At 36.5% G+C, this 12,086-nt stretch overlaps 1 protein-coding gene across 3 annotated transcripts in view; it reads left to right on the top strand.

Annotated features, from left to right (window-relative positions):
* The window catches only part of CPED1 (cadherin like and PC-esterase domain containing 1), a 313,276-nt gene that overhangs the window by 46,090 nt on the left and 255,100 nt on the right, over positions 1–12,086 (top strand). The gene's annotated exons all lie outside the window — the stretch shown is intronic.

The raw sequence follows: 12,086 nt of genomic DNA, 5'->3' as shown, positions 1-12,086 counted from the left end.
TGGAGTTTGTTGTTATTTACTTATGAAAATGTACCTTCCTCCATCATATCTCAGGGCTTAAGATGTCACCCAGCAAATAAGAGAAAACTGCTGAGCCTGGTTCTGGGTAATATGCATACATTTTAACTGAGGCCAACCACTGTGAAGTTCTCTCTTTTTCTTAGATTGAAACCACTACTGAGTATCTGCCAAGTTAATATTTCTTCCTTCTATGAGAGGAATGCCTGCTGAGGAAACTTGAGGGTGTGGGTCAGGGTTAGAAGAGAAGATTATTATTTCCTGTGTTTTCTTCATGACATTGTTGTGTTACTGTGTTCAGAAGCCTTAAATAATAGGCTGGCAAGACACATAGAAGTCACATTTTGTTACTTGAAAGTTCATCACCTAGATGTTGGATTTATCTGCCTGTATCTACCTACCACATACCTAGCTATTCATTGAATAAATGCTTATATAAAGCTTATCAAATATTGGACAGTGTCCTACACACTTTACAAATATTAACTCATTATCCCTGTAACATCCCCAAAATGTCAGTATTATCATTCCTGGGAGGTCTGAGTTTTATGCCTCATATCCTCTATTTGAAATGACCCTGAACAAGCTCATTAGATTATCTATTATTTGATTTTAAAATGGAAGATAAGACTTCCTTCATAAATATCTCACAGTAATGTTATGGTTGGGTTCAATAAATCTCCAAAGATTATTGAAAATAATGCTTATGAATAGGAGATGTGTAATCCTAAAATACTTGTGGCATTAAGTAATAAGCCATTGAGAGACAGTTGATTATTCTTCTCATGTTAGCGAATTATATTTTCTCAAGCCTTAGTTCTCATCTGTGCTGAATTAGTGTGGATTTATTCTTGAAATAAATTAGAAATCAGTGGTTCTTCCCTCCCTCTTAGACTTCTCACAATCCCCAATGCCTTATTATACAATGTTAACCCAGATATGATGAGGTTTTATTCATTGCATTTCACAAAAGTCATGCAAAATGCCATTTAATAGAACAGGAAGAAGGAATAATATTTTGTTAAATGAAGTGTCATGATGCTAATTATACACTAAAACCTCTTTTCCTGTTCTGCAGAATTTGGCATAAGGAATGTCTGTCAAAATGCCATATTCTATACTCAAGTAATAAAAGAAGCCAAGATACAGCATCAAACTCATGACAAGGATTATGAGGAGGACATTATTATAGCCAGATACCAAGTTTTTGTTTTGTTTTGTTTTGTTTTTTTGAGAAGGAGTATCGCCCTGTCGCCCAAGCTGGAGTGCAATGGCATGATCTCAGCTCACTGCAACCTACGCCTCCCTGGTTCAAACGATTCTCCTGCCTCAGCCTCCAGAGTAGCTGGGATTACAGGCACCCACTGCCATGCCCAGCTATTTTTTGTATTTTAAATAGAGATGGAGTTTCACTGGGTTGGCCAGGCTGGTCTCGAACTCCTGACCTCGTGATCTGCCCTCCTCTGCCTCCCAAAGTGCTGAAATTACAGGCATGAGCCACTGCACCTGGCCGACATCAAGAATCTTATAAGTGACATGAAGCACTCAAGTTTTATTCAACACACTGTTATTAAATAAGAGTGATATGTAGGAGCCTATAATTGGTGTGGGTAGGGGAGGGAGCATTACAAAGGTGAGACCTTTCAAAGGACAGTTGGGCAGAGGTGTGTATCAGTGTTTCTCAAACTTACTTGTGTATACCAATCATCTAGGGATCTTATTGGCAAATTCTGATTTTGTATGGTCAAAGTTGGGGCCTGAAAATTTGCATCTCTGCCAAGCTTTCAAGTCACGACAATGTGGATCCATGGAGCATTTCTGAGTAGCAAGGTTACACATGTTTAAATGTAATATCAGGTAAAATAGAAGCAGTCTGAAGGGCAGAAATAAAATATTTTGGGAGAACAGAAAAGGAAATGGGCAATTCTGAATGTGGGGACCTAGGAAGGTGTCACAAGTAGAACACTTGGTGTGTAAGGATGATTTCTCAAGCAAATATTGGAGAGAAGAGCATTCAGCAATGTGAGCTCCATACTAGAGGCATACAGGTTTGTAAGAGCTTGGAGTTTCAGGGGCCAAAAAAGGCAGGTGCAGCTGGGGAACAGGAGTGATTGGGAAAGGGAGGGGTTACTTCTGGGGAAAGGAGACTAGATTTGGTTTGAGTAGATGTGCAGAGACTCGGTTGCTTTGCTAAGGAATTTGACCTGTATTGTTCTGACAAGGATGAGATCTGTATTTTAAGAGAATAACTCTGACTATAGGAGGAAAAATAGATTCTAGAAGGAAAAATAATTAGAAGCAGGGAGCTAGAAGACTTTGCAGAGATGATATCTTAGATTTAGAGAATGGGATAGGATTTAGAAAGGACAGGAAATGTTTTAAAAATTTAAATTTAGAATTGATGGTGTTTGAAATTAATAAGATTTGGGAATGAGATGTGAGTACCAGCTGAAGATGTCCTTATGCCTTCTAGTTTGAGGAAGAGTGGCTATAGCCTTGATGATTAAAAAAATGTAGAGCTGGGCACAGTGGCTCAGGCCTGTAATCCTAGCACTTTGGGAGGCAGAGGTGGGAGGATTGTGTGAGCCCAGGAGTTTGAGACCATCCTGGGCAAGACAGTGAGACCCCCGTCTCTACAAAAAATTTAAAAATCTCCAGGTATAGTGGTGGGCAGCTGCAGTCCAAGCTACTCAGGAGGCTGAGGCAGGAGGAACACTTGAGTCCAGGAGGTCAAAGCTGCGGTGAGCTGTGATCACACCACTGCACTCCAGCCTGGGAGACAGAGTGAGGCCCTGTCTTAAAAAAATAAAAAAGGAGAAAGAGCAGGTCTTTTGCTGGGAGATAATGGGTTCAAATTTGTACGTTTTTAGCAGGGCATCTCTTCTAGAGTATACTGGAAATGCCTCTTGAGACATAAGAAAGATTAAGAAATGTGAATTTCAGAGCCAATGACAGAAACAATAGTTAAAACCATATGTGTCAATAAAATGCCAAAGGAGATGTTAAATTTAGAGGGAAATAGTAATAAAGGTAAAGGAAAGATAGGGATTTGAAGGGCTGTTTGCATTTTAAAAAATTTCATTTCAATAAGTTTCTGGGGAGAAGGTGATGTTTGGCTACATGAATAAGTAACTTAGTGGTGATTTCTGAGATTTTGGTACACGCATCACCCAAGCAGTGTACACTGTACCCAATGTGTAGTCTTTTATCCTTCACCACCCCCCCACCTTCTTCCTCAAATCCCCAAATTCCAGTGCATCATTCTTATGCCTTTGCATCATAGCAGCTCCCATATAATACTGAGAACATATGATGTTTGGTTTTCCATTCCTGAGTTACTTCATTTGGAATAAAAGTCTCCCAGTTCCATCCAGGTTGCTGTGAATGCCATTATTTCATTCCTTTTTATGGTTGAGTAGTATTCCATGGTGTGTATACACACACACACACACACACGCACACATATATATAATTTTCTTTATCTACTCATTGATTGATGACCATTTGGACTGGTTCTATATTTTTGAAATTGCAAATTGTGCTGCTATAAACATGTTTGTGTAAGTATCTTTTTCATATAATGATTTCTTTTCCATGGGTAGATATCTAGTAGTGGCATTGCTGAATCAAATAGTAGATCTACTTTTAGGGTTTTAAGGAATCTCCGCACTGTTTTCCATAGTGGTTGTACTAGTTTACAATTCCACCAACTGTGCAAAAGTGTTCCCTTTCACTGCATCCATGCCAACATCTATTTTTCGGTTATGGCCATTCTTGCAGGAGTGAGGTGTTATCACATTGTGGTTTTGATTTGCATTTTTCTGATAATTAGTGTTGTTGAGCACTTTTCCATATGCTTGTCAGAAATTTATATATCTCCTTTTGAGAATTGTCTACTCATGTCTTTGGCCCACTTTTTGATGGAACTGTTTGTTTTGGTCTTGCTGATTTGTTTGAGTTCCTTGTAGATTCTGGATATTAGTCCTCTGTTGGATGTATACAATGTGAAGATTTTCTCCCACTCTGTGGGTTGTCTGTTAATTCTGCTGATTATTTCTTTTGCTGTGCAGAAGCTTTTTAGTTTAATTAAGTCCCTTCTATTTATCTTTGTTTTGGTTGCATTTGCTTTTGGGCTTTTGGTCATGAAGTCTTTGCCTAAGCTAATGTCTAGAAGGGTTTTTTTCTGATGTTGTCTTCTAGAATATTTGTGGTTTTGGGTCTTAACTTTAAGTCTTTGATTCATCTTGAGTTGATATTTGTATAACGTGAGAGATGAGGATCCAGTTTCATTCTTTTACATATGGTTTTCCAATTATCGCAGCACCATTTGTTGAATAGGGTGTCCTTTCCACACTTTATATTTTTGTTTGCTTTTTTGAAGATCAGTTTGCTATAAGTATTTGGGGTTATTTCTGGGTTCTTTATTCTGTTGTATCGGTGTATGTGCCTATTTTTATACCAGTACCATGCTGTTTTGGTGACTATGGCCTTATAGTATAGTTTGAAGTCAGGTAACGTGATGCCTCCAGATTTATTCTTTTTACATAGTCTTGCTTTGGCTATGCGGCTCCTTTTTGGTTCCATATGAATTTTAGGATTATTTTTTCTACTTCTGTGAAGAACGATGGTGATATTTTGATGGGAATTGTATTGGATTTGTAGATTGCTTTTGGCAGTTTGGTCATTTTGACAATATTGATTCTACCCATCCATGAGCATGGGATGTGTTTCCTTTTGTTTGTGTCATCTTTGATTTCTTTCAGCAGTGTTTTGTAGTTTTCCTTATAGAGGTCTTTCAGGTCCTTGATTGGGTATATTCCTAAGTATTATTATTTTTTGCAGCTATTTTGAAAGGGGTGGAGTTCTTAATTTGATTCTCAGTTTGGTCACTGTTGGTATATTGCAGAGTTACTGATTTGTGTACATTAATTTTGTATCCTGAAACTTTGCTGAATTCATTTACCAGTTCTAGAAGCTTTCTGGATGAGTCTTTAGGGTTTTCTAGGTATACAGTCATATTATCAGCAAGCAGCAATAATTTGACTTACTCTTTGCCAATTTGGGTGCCCTTTATTTCTTTCTTTTGTCTGTTGCTCTAGCTATGACTTCCAGTACTATGTTGAATAGAAGTGGTGAAAGTGAGCATCCTTTTCTTGTTCCAGTTATCAGGGGGAATGCTTTCAACTTTTCCCCATTCAGTATAATGTTGGCTGTGGGTTTGCTGTAGATGGCTTTTATTACCTTAAGGCATGTGAGGAGTTGCATGTATTAAGAAGGGGCTTTCAACTTATTGTGTTTCATTCCGCTCACTCCTCTTGGCTGTGACAGTTTCTCAGACTTTCCATTTTTTATGGTCTTGACAGTTTTGAGAGGAACTGGTCAGCTATTTTGATGTCCCTCACTGGGAATTTGCCTGACGTTTTTCTCATGATTAGACTAGAGCTATGGTTTGAAGGAGTGTGAACACAGAGATAAAGCATCATCCTTATCACATCATATCAAGAGTTTGCACTAACCACATGACTTAGCTCTGTTCATGTTAACCTGATTATCTGACTGAGGTAATGTTTGCTAGGTTTTTCCACTATATTCTTTTATTCCCTCTTTCCATATTGAACTATTTGGAAAGGTGTCACCATATGCCACTCACACTACATAACTGTTTTAGAATTATTCTGCATGAGAGATTTGTCTCTTCATCACTATGTATTTATTTATTCAGTCAGTTATTTGCACCATTACGGGCTCATGGATATTTATTTTCTACTTTAGCTTATAATTAAATATTATTCTATTTATTTAGTTGCCCAGATTGCTCCAGCTCTAATCGTTGACTTAAGTGTGTCTTTGATGTACCTTTATTGTTGCTTTTCTTTGTTTGCTTGTTTGTTTGTTTTTGAGCACTTTCTTACTTTCTGACACTGCAACAGTCTAGGCTTATCTTGTGTGTTTCCTGCCCCAACCCTTTAATCAGTGATTCCTCCAACAACATGGTTCCTTTTATTGGAGAATGGTAAATAAAATTAATTATGGGTGCTATGGTACTGTTCCATAGATGTACTACATGAAGAGTGCAGAGTAAGGAATTGGTTAATGCAACTTGAGAAATTTGGGAAGAGATAGAGGTATTTGCAATGGTTAACTTATATCCAAATAATCTTGTGGTGGAATCAAGTATAGACCCTAATTTATCATCAATAAGCTAAAAATGTACTCATGAACATAATACTCTGCACTAATCCTGATAAAGGATGGATACAGGTAAATACTTTGTTATTTAATCAGGATTTTATAATTTAGTTGTGAAAAGAAGGGTAATACAAATGAACAGTGAACAGATAAAATATCCTCACATATTATATTATAAAAGAATATTATGAATTACTAAAAAATGAGGCACCTTTAGTACTTCACCTTAAAGGAAAGAAACTCAGGAAATCATCCTTGTTGTATCCTTATGGAATATGATAGTTTAATATTGTGAATAAGTAAATGAGGCTTGGCTTTTGTAGCTTTGTATTCTAGAAGCTCTTGGACAAATTTATTTTCCAAACTATACTTTACAAATCTGTTCTGCCTAAAATTAATGTGTAAGTGTTTACAGAAAATTTCCAACATATAAAGCACTGGAATCTCCCATTTGTTTTTACAATTTAAGCACAATGAGTTATTAACTTTGTTCTTCTCATGTTTATTTCTCCTCTTTTATCCTTACCAGCTAAGAACCAAAATTATATTTATTTCATTTTTTAAAAACTAATGTTTTTCTATTATTCTATTTTTAATTATAGAATAGAATTTCAATATACTTGCTTTTGATTTAATTATAATTGTTTGCCGTTCACATGCAGTTATTCACTGATTTACTTGTTTATACATTTTACAAATACATGGCAAATGCTTTACATTTCAGCCACTATTTTAGGTACTGAGAATCTAGCAGTGAACAAAATAGATATAGCCTCTGCCCTTATGGAGCAGACATTCAAATTGGGGAAACCATAATAAACAAATACAGAAAAAATGTATATATAATCTGTGAGACGGTGGTAAATACTATGGAAAAGAAGAAAGCAGGAATAGACTTAATATTGTTAAATTTTTATTAAGTGTGCCAGAAAATTAAAGTTGTCATTCCTTGAGAATAAACAGCATTTGATGCTAATATGAATGATGCTATCTCAGAGTTCTCTGTTGTTCTCTGGATTAAATTATGGATCTTGCAGATGTTATCAGTGAAGGAGGTCATTTATGAGTCAGGAAATGAGTGTTTGCTTTATGGCAGCCTGTCTATGAGAAACTGGAAATATTCTAAAGGCAGCCTCACTCCTTATTGCAGATACTTGATTTTAAAACAAAACCAAACAAAAACCTCTAAAAATTGCTCTTTTAACACGAACAGATGTTAGCTGGTTTCTGAGAACACTTAGAGAAGGATAAAAACTGTAGTCAGTGCCATTTTATATCTGAATTAATTGATCTGGATCCTGACATCTCCTTCCAAAATTGTCTGAGAAGTTTGTGTCTTTTCCAGAGACAACACTATGAAGGCATGACAGTGATTCGTGTTATCAGCAGTTTTGCTTCGGAGTGTTTGGGAGGTGCCTGTAGGTTTTTCACATTTCTGTAATTCTGAGATGGGGACTGGAGCATCCACATCCTGTTTTCCTAGAATTATGCCCTATGACCTTTCTATTTAAGACCTTGGTAAGCCTGATCAGGAAGTTCTGGTTTCTCTGCAACAGGGAAAGAAATAATTTTAACGGTTAAAAAAAAAAAAAAAAACTGAGAAAGTTTTAAGGATATATTTTCAAAAATAGATAGAGTTCAAGTACATATTTCTAGTTCCTGAATACCTGTGAGGTAAGTATTAGCTCCTTTTGTGTAGGAAGATTTAACTTTGATTACCAGTGGTATTGCCAGTAGTATGATGGGGCACAATACCTAGGTGAGGGTCTAGGAATACCTGAGTTATACCTGCTGTAGTGATTTCTTCCTCCGAGCTTCCAAAGAAAAACAGATGCACTGGACAGTGAGAGAGAAAGGCTACTTTCTCCAGATAATTTCCGTGTCTGTTTCCTCACATGTAAAGCACATGTAATAACACGTAAAAATTGTTTCCACCCCACCGGGTTGTTGGAAATATTACATAAATGAATACATGTAAGGCATCAATAGCTAAATCTATTTGTTGCTTCCCTGTTTTCAGAGGAGATAATGGTGTAATATTCAAGAACATGGCCACTAGAACTAGTTGTTTGTATCCAAACTCTCCTCCCACCACTAACTGGAAGGGCGACCTTGGGGAAGTTATTTAACCTTTCTGCGCCTGTAAAAAATAGGATAATCATATAAAATAGATTATTATATGGGATAAATGAGATAATACAAATACGTGGAACAATATTTGGCACATTGTAAGTTCTGAAGTACTATTAGCTGTTGACATCATTGTTACTACTATTTCTACTACTCATTTACTCGTAGTGGCTTTGGTCCCCAAATCCTAATGCAGTGTTCTAAAGAGCAAGGCTAAATCATATGGGATGTCCTTTTCCCCATGCCAGGAGAACCTAAGAAGTCACCATCCAAATTGACCGGGGGCTTTGCCTATTTTCAGCTAACACAAATCTGATGTCTTAGCACTTCTACTCTAATGTCAACCTTCTCGGTGCAGAAAAAGCGCATCGAGAAAGACACAAACAACGAGCATTTACTCCAGTGCTTAGAAACAGCCTGTCCTAGGCCATTTACAAGTATGACAACAACCTTGAGACAGGCTCAACATAGAAAAAAGTCTAATGAGAGAGTGAATGAAAAAGAGATGAGGCAAGGCCCAGGTAGGAGCAGATTCTGAGCCACTTTTGCACCCAAACTGGGAAGAAGAGATGTAAGAAAAAAAGATGATCAGAGACCACTCTTGATTTTTCCAGGCTCTGAAAGAAAAGAACCCTAAGAGTTGCAGCCCTTGCCACCTTTAATGTAACCAACAAAATGTCCTTGGAGTTGAATGACCTTCCCCAATCTTATGGAATAGCATGATAAATCTAGACATAAAAGGGTAGATTCAAACATCCCTCTAGGGCCAATTAACCAAATAGCAGTTTGCCTGATGTTATCTTAATAAAACCAATTTATCTAATGAACAACTCTAATTCATTAAAAGCTAATACACGGAACATCAATTTGTCAAATGGCCAGCTCATGGAAACCTGGAACACTATTATTTTATGCCAGGTCTAGAATGGTGTGCTGCTATCAGAGACAGAGCCCAAGCAGAGTTAGGGCCAGGTGTGAGAGTAAGAGACCACGGCAAACTGGAGAACATGTGGGGAGTGGCTCCAGCCAGTCACTGCCTTGTAGGATATGGACCCAGAGTTACCAGAGCTTCCAAGTTTTCAAATAAAGGCTGAAATTGGACTTTTCTATGTGAATTGAGCTGACATTTGCATTTTGGCAAATACTTAAAACAAAAACAAAACAAACGCTGTGCAGGCCAGATGTATCCTGTCTGAGGGCTTGACTTGCCTGTGTGCCTTTAGTTTACAATCTCTGCTGGAGACCTAGGGCATTTACCTCCTAAATGCTCATGCTTTCAGCTGTGAAATGTGGCTCCAAAGTCCCACAATATATAGTAATTTGTCATTATGCTGAGGTATAAATTTGTATCCCAAATGCTCCAAGGCTAACTTCTCAATGTGATTTACTTAGCTAGTGAAAGTGCTTTGATCTCTGCCCAGTTTCTACATTTCAATGTGGCATTAGGGTTTCTTTAAGTAAATTTTAATACATAGTACCTCTCATGAAACAAGTAAAACTTCATTAGAAAAAGAAAAAGGGCTTTGGAAAGCAGGGGAGGGAGCTAACTTCTAATGTTGGAAATAGAAATGAAGACAAAGTGAAAAGGTCTACCAAATGTGTAACTAGGAAATAGCTTTGGGGACATTGAGGTGGGATTCAATGTGCGTAACAGTGGGGGTTTTGAGTGGAAACAATCAGCGTTTTTAAACCATGCTAGCAAGCATTCGGGAAGAAGGTGTATGAAGATATTACTTGAAATTTCAGTTACACTTTACTTCATTTTAAGAGGAGATTTGTGGACTATACACTATTTTTAAATTATTAATTTAAAATATTAATTAAACATCTTTGAGGGATGAGGGGGTCACCCTTATGAATGCCAGAAAACTGTGTAATGCTTTGTAAGTTATTTTACTTTCTCCCACTTTGTTTTTAATTTGATCCCTCAAAGAGATTGTTGAGGGCAGTGACTTTCTGCTCTTTTTTTTTTTTTCTGTTTACTTTCATACTTTGAGTACAATGTTCTGTTCATAGAAGATTCTTAATAAATTCAATGCTTTGAATTATTTAAATGTGTCTTTCCATTGTAAACATTTATGGCTTAAATATATATTTCTATCAACTCTAGAAATGATGTATGTGCCTTGAATAGTGAAGAAGGGTATGCTTTAGACGTGGAGGAATATAAAACTTACTCTGAGACCAAAACGCCACAGGTCATGATTTGAAATCCCTCTTTGCATATCTTTATCTTCTTAAAATATTTAGTTGGGAATCATATGACAGGAGGTTTCTTCTAGGGTTCTAGCATTTCCTGGGCTAGAAATGACATAGAATAATACAGCCTTTGTGTTTTGCTTTGAATCCAAATCAAAAGTTTGGGATGAAGAAGCCAGATGCACTGTTAAAATAAAGTATTGGAACCATCATATAGTATTTGGTTTTGTCTATAGGAATCAATGGGAACTTTGCTTGAAAGTTAGAGTGTATGGAACAGGGTAGATCTTGCAAGCCTAAGGCCATGTTGCTACATGATGAGATTTCTCTCATCCCCAAATCAGCTGCTGCTCCTCTCCTTGCACCTTTGCCTTATTGTGCTGTCTTCCAGCATCTTGGGATACATCAAACAAACAGAGAAGTTCTAGGACAAGAGCTTGATTCAATTGCCTGGACTCCTTTGGAGGAAAGGTTTCCCTTCCAGCAACAGGACAATTAAAAACAGGGGAGCCAGTAGCCCAGACAGCACAGGACTTGTGAAGCTGAAAAGCACAGGACTTGTGATTGGTGGGGAGTGAAATTTCATTTCTAATTGTCATAGATCACTCTTCCTTATTAATACTTTTCTCATAAAGCTTTTTTTGGAAATATTATGCTTCTCAAGTGAGAAATTCTGAAAAAATTTGAAAAGAGAGGTATGAAAGAAGTTGGTTGCTTCTAGGCTTTTTAGAAGCTACTAGACTGAATGCAGGAGATGACTGGTGAGGTCTGGCATGAATAATCACTCAAATATTTATCTCATGATTGATCAACAAAAGAGGTGATGTATATAGAAATTGTTTAATTGTTTTTTAAATTGAATTTTCATCCAAAATAAGGACTATTTCCTAAGTAATACCAATTCATTTAGACATTACCCAGTGGGGTTTTTTTCTGGTTATTTTTGAGATACGTATTTTTATATTGTTTCTGAATAACATTAAAAATTGAAATACATTTCTTCCGTTGCTTTTATTGTTGCTTTTTCTCCATGAGGTAATGTGTTTACCATGCTCTCAAGGAGTAGTTATTCATGCATTATTCAAGAAATATTTTTAAAGCACCAATTATATGTAGGGCATGTGATCTATATCTGTATCTATATGTAGATACAGATATATAGATATATAGCAATATATATAACTATATATAAAATCAAAGTGAATGAAGTTAAATAAACCCATGTATACACACAAATGTTAACTTTAAAATGTTTAGAGATTAGGCAAGAATGTACCCTTCTGAGATTATTTTGGCAAGTTAGTATGATTTATTGGCAAAGAGTTTTGTCCTTGGTGAAATAGCTGAAATATCATTTGCTTTCATCCGTGTTATACTCCACAGTTTGAAATGAACTCTGCTGTGTATAACTAGATTACAAATTTCTTTTATGCAAAACCTGTTTTTATTTTCATTGAATTTTATTTTCTGCCTATTACAACATTTTCTTTTATGAAACATTACAAAAGTAAATTTGATGTTTGACGTTTAGATCTGTGAAAAATAGTGGG

This window comes from Trachypithecus francoisi, unplaced genomic scaffold (genome assembly GCF_009764315.1).
Source record: "Trachypithecus francoisi isolate TF-2019V2 unplaced genomic scaffold, Tfra_2.0 Lachesis_group4, whole genome shotgun sequence".
NCBI lineage: Eukaryota > Metazoa > Chordata > Mammalia > Primates > Cercopithecidae > Trachypithecus > Trachypithecus francoisi.
Note: the sequence above shows the minus strand (reverse complement) of the source record. Positions and strands in the feature narration are given on the sequence as shown.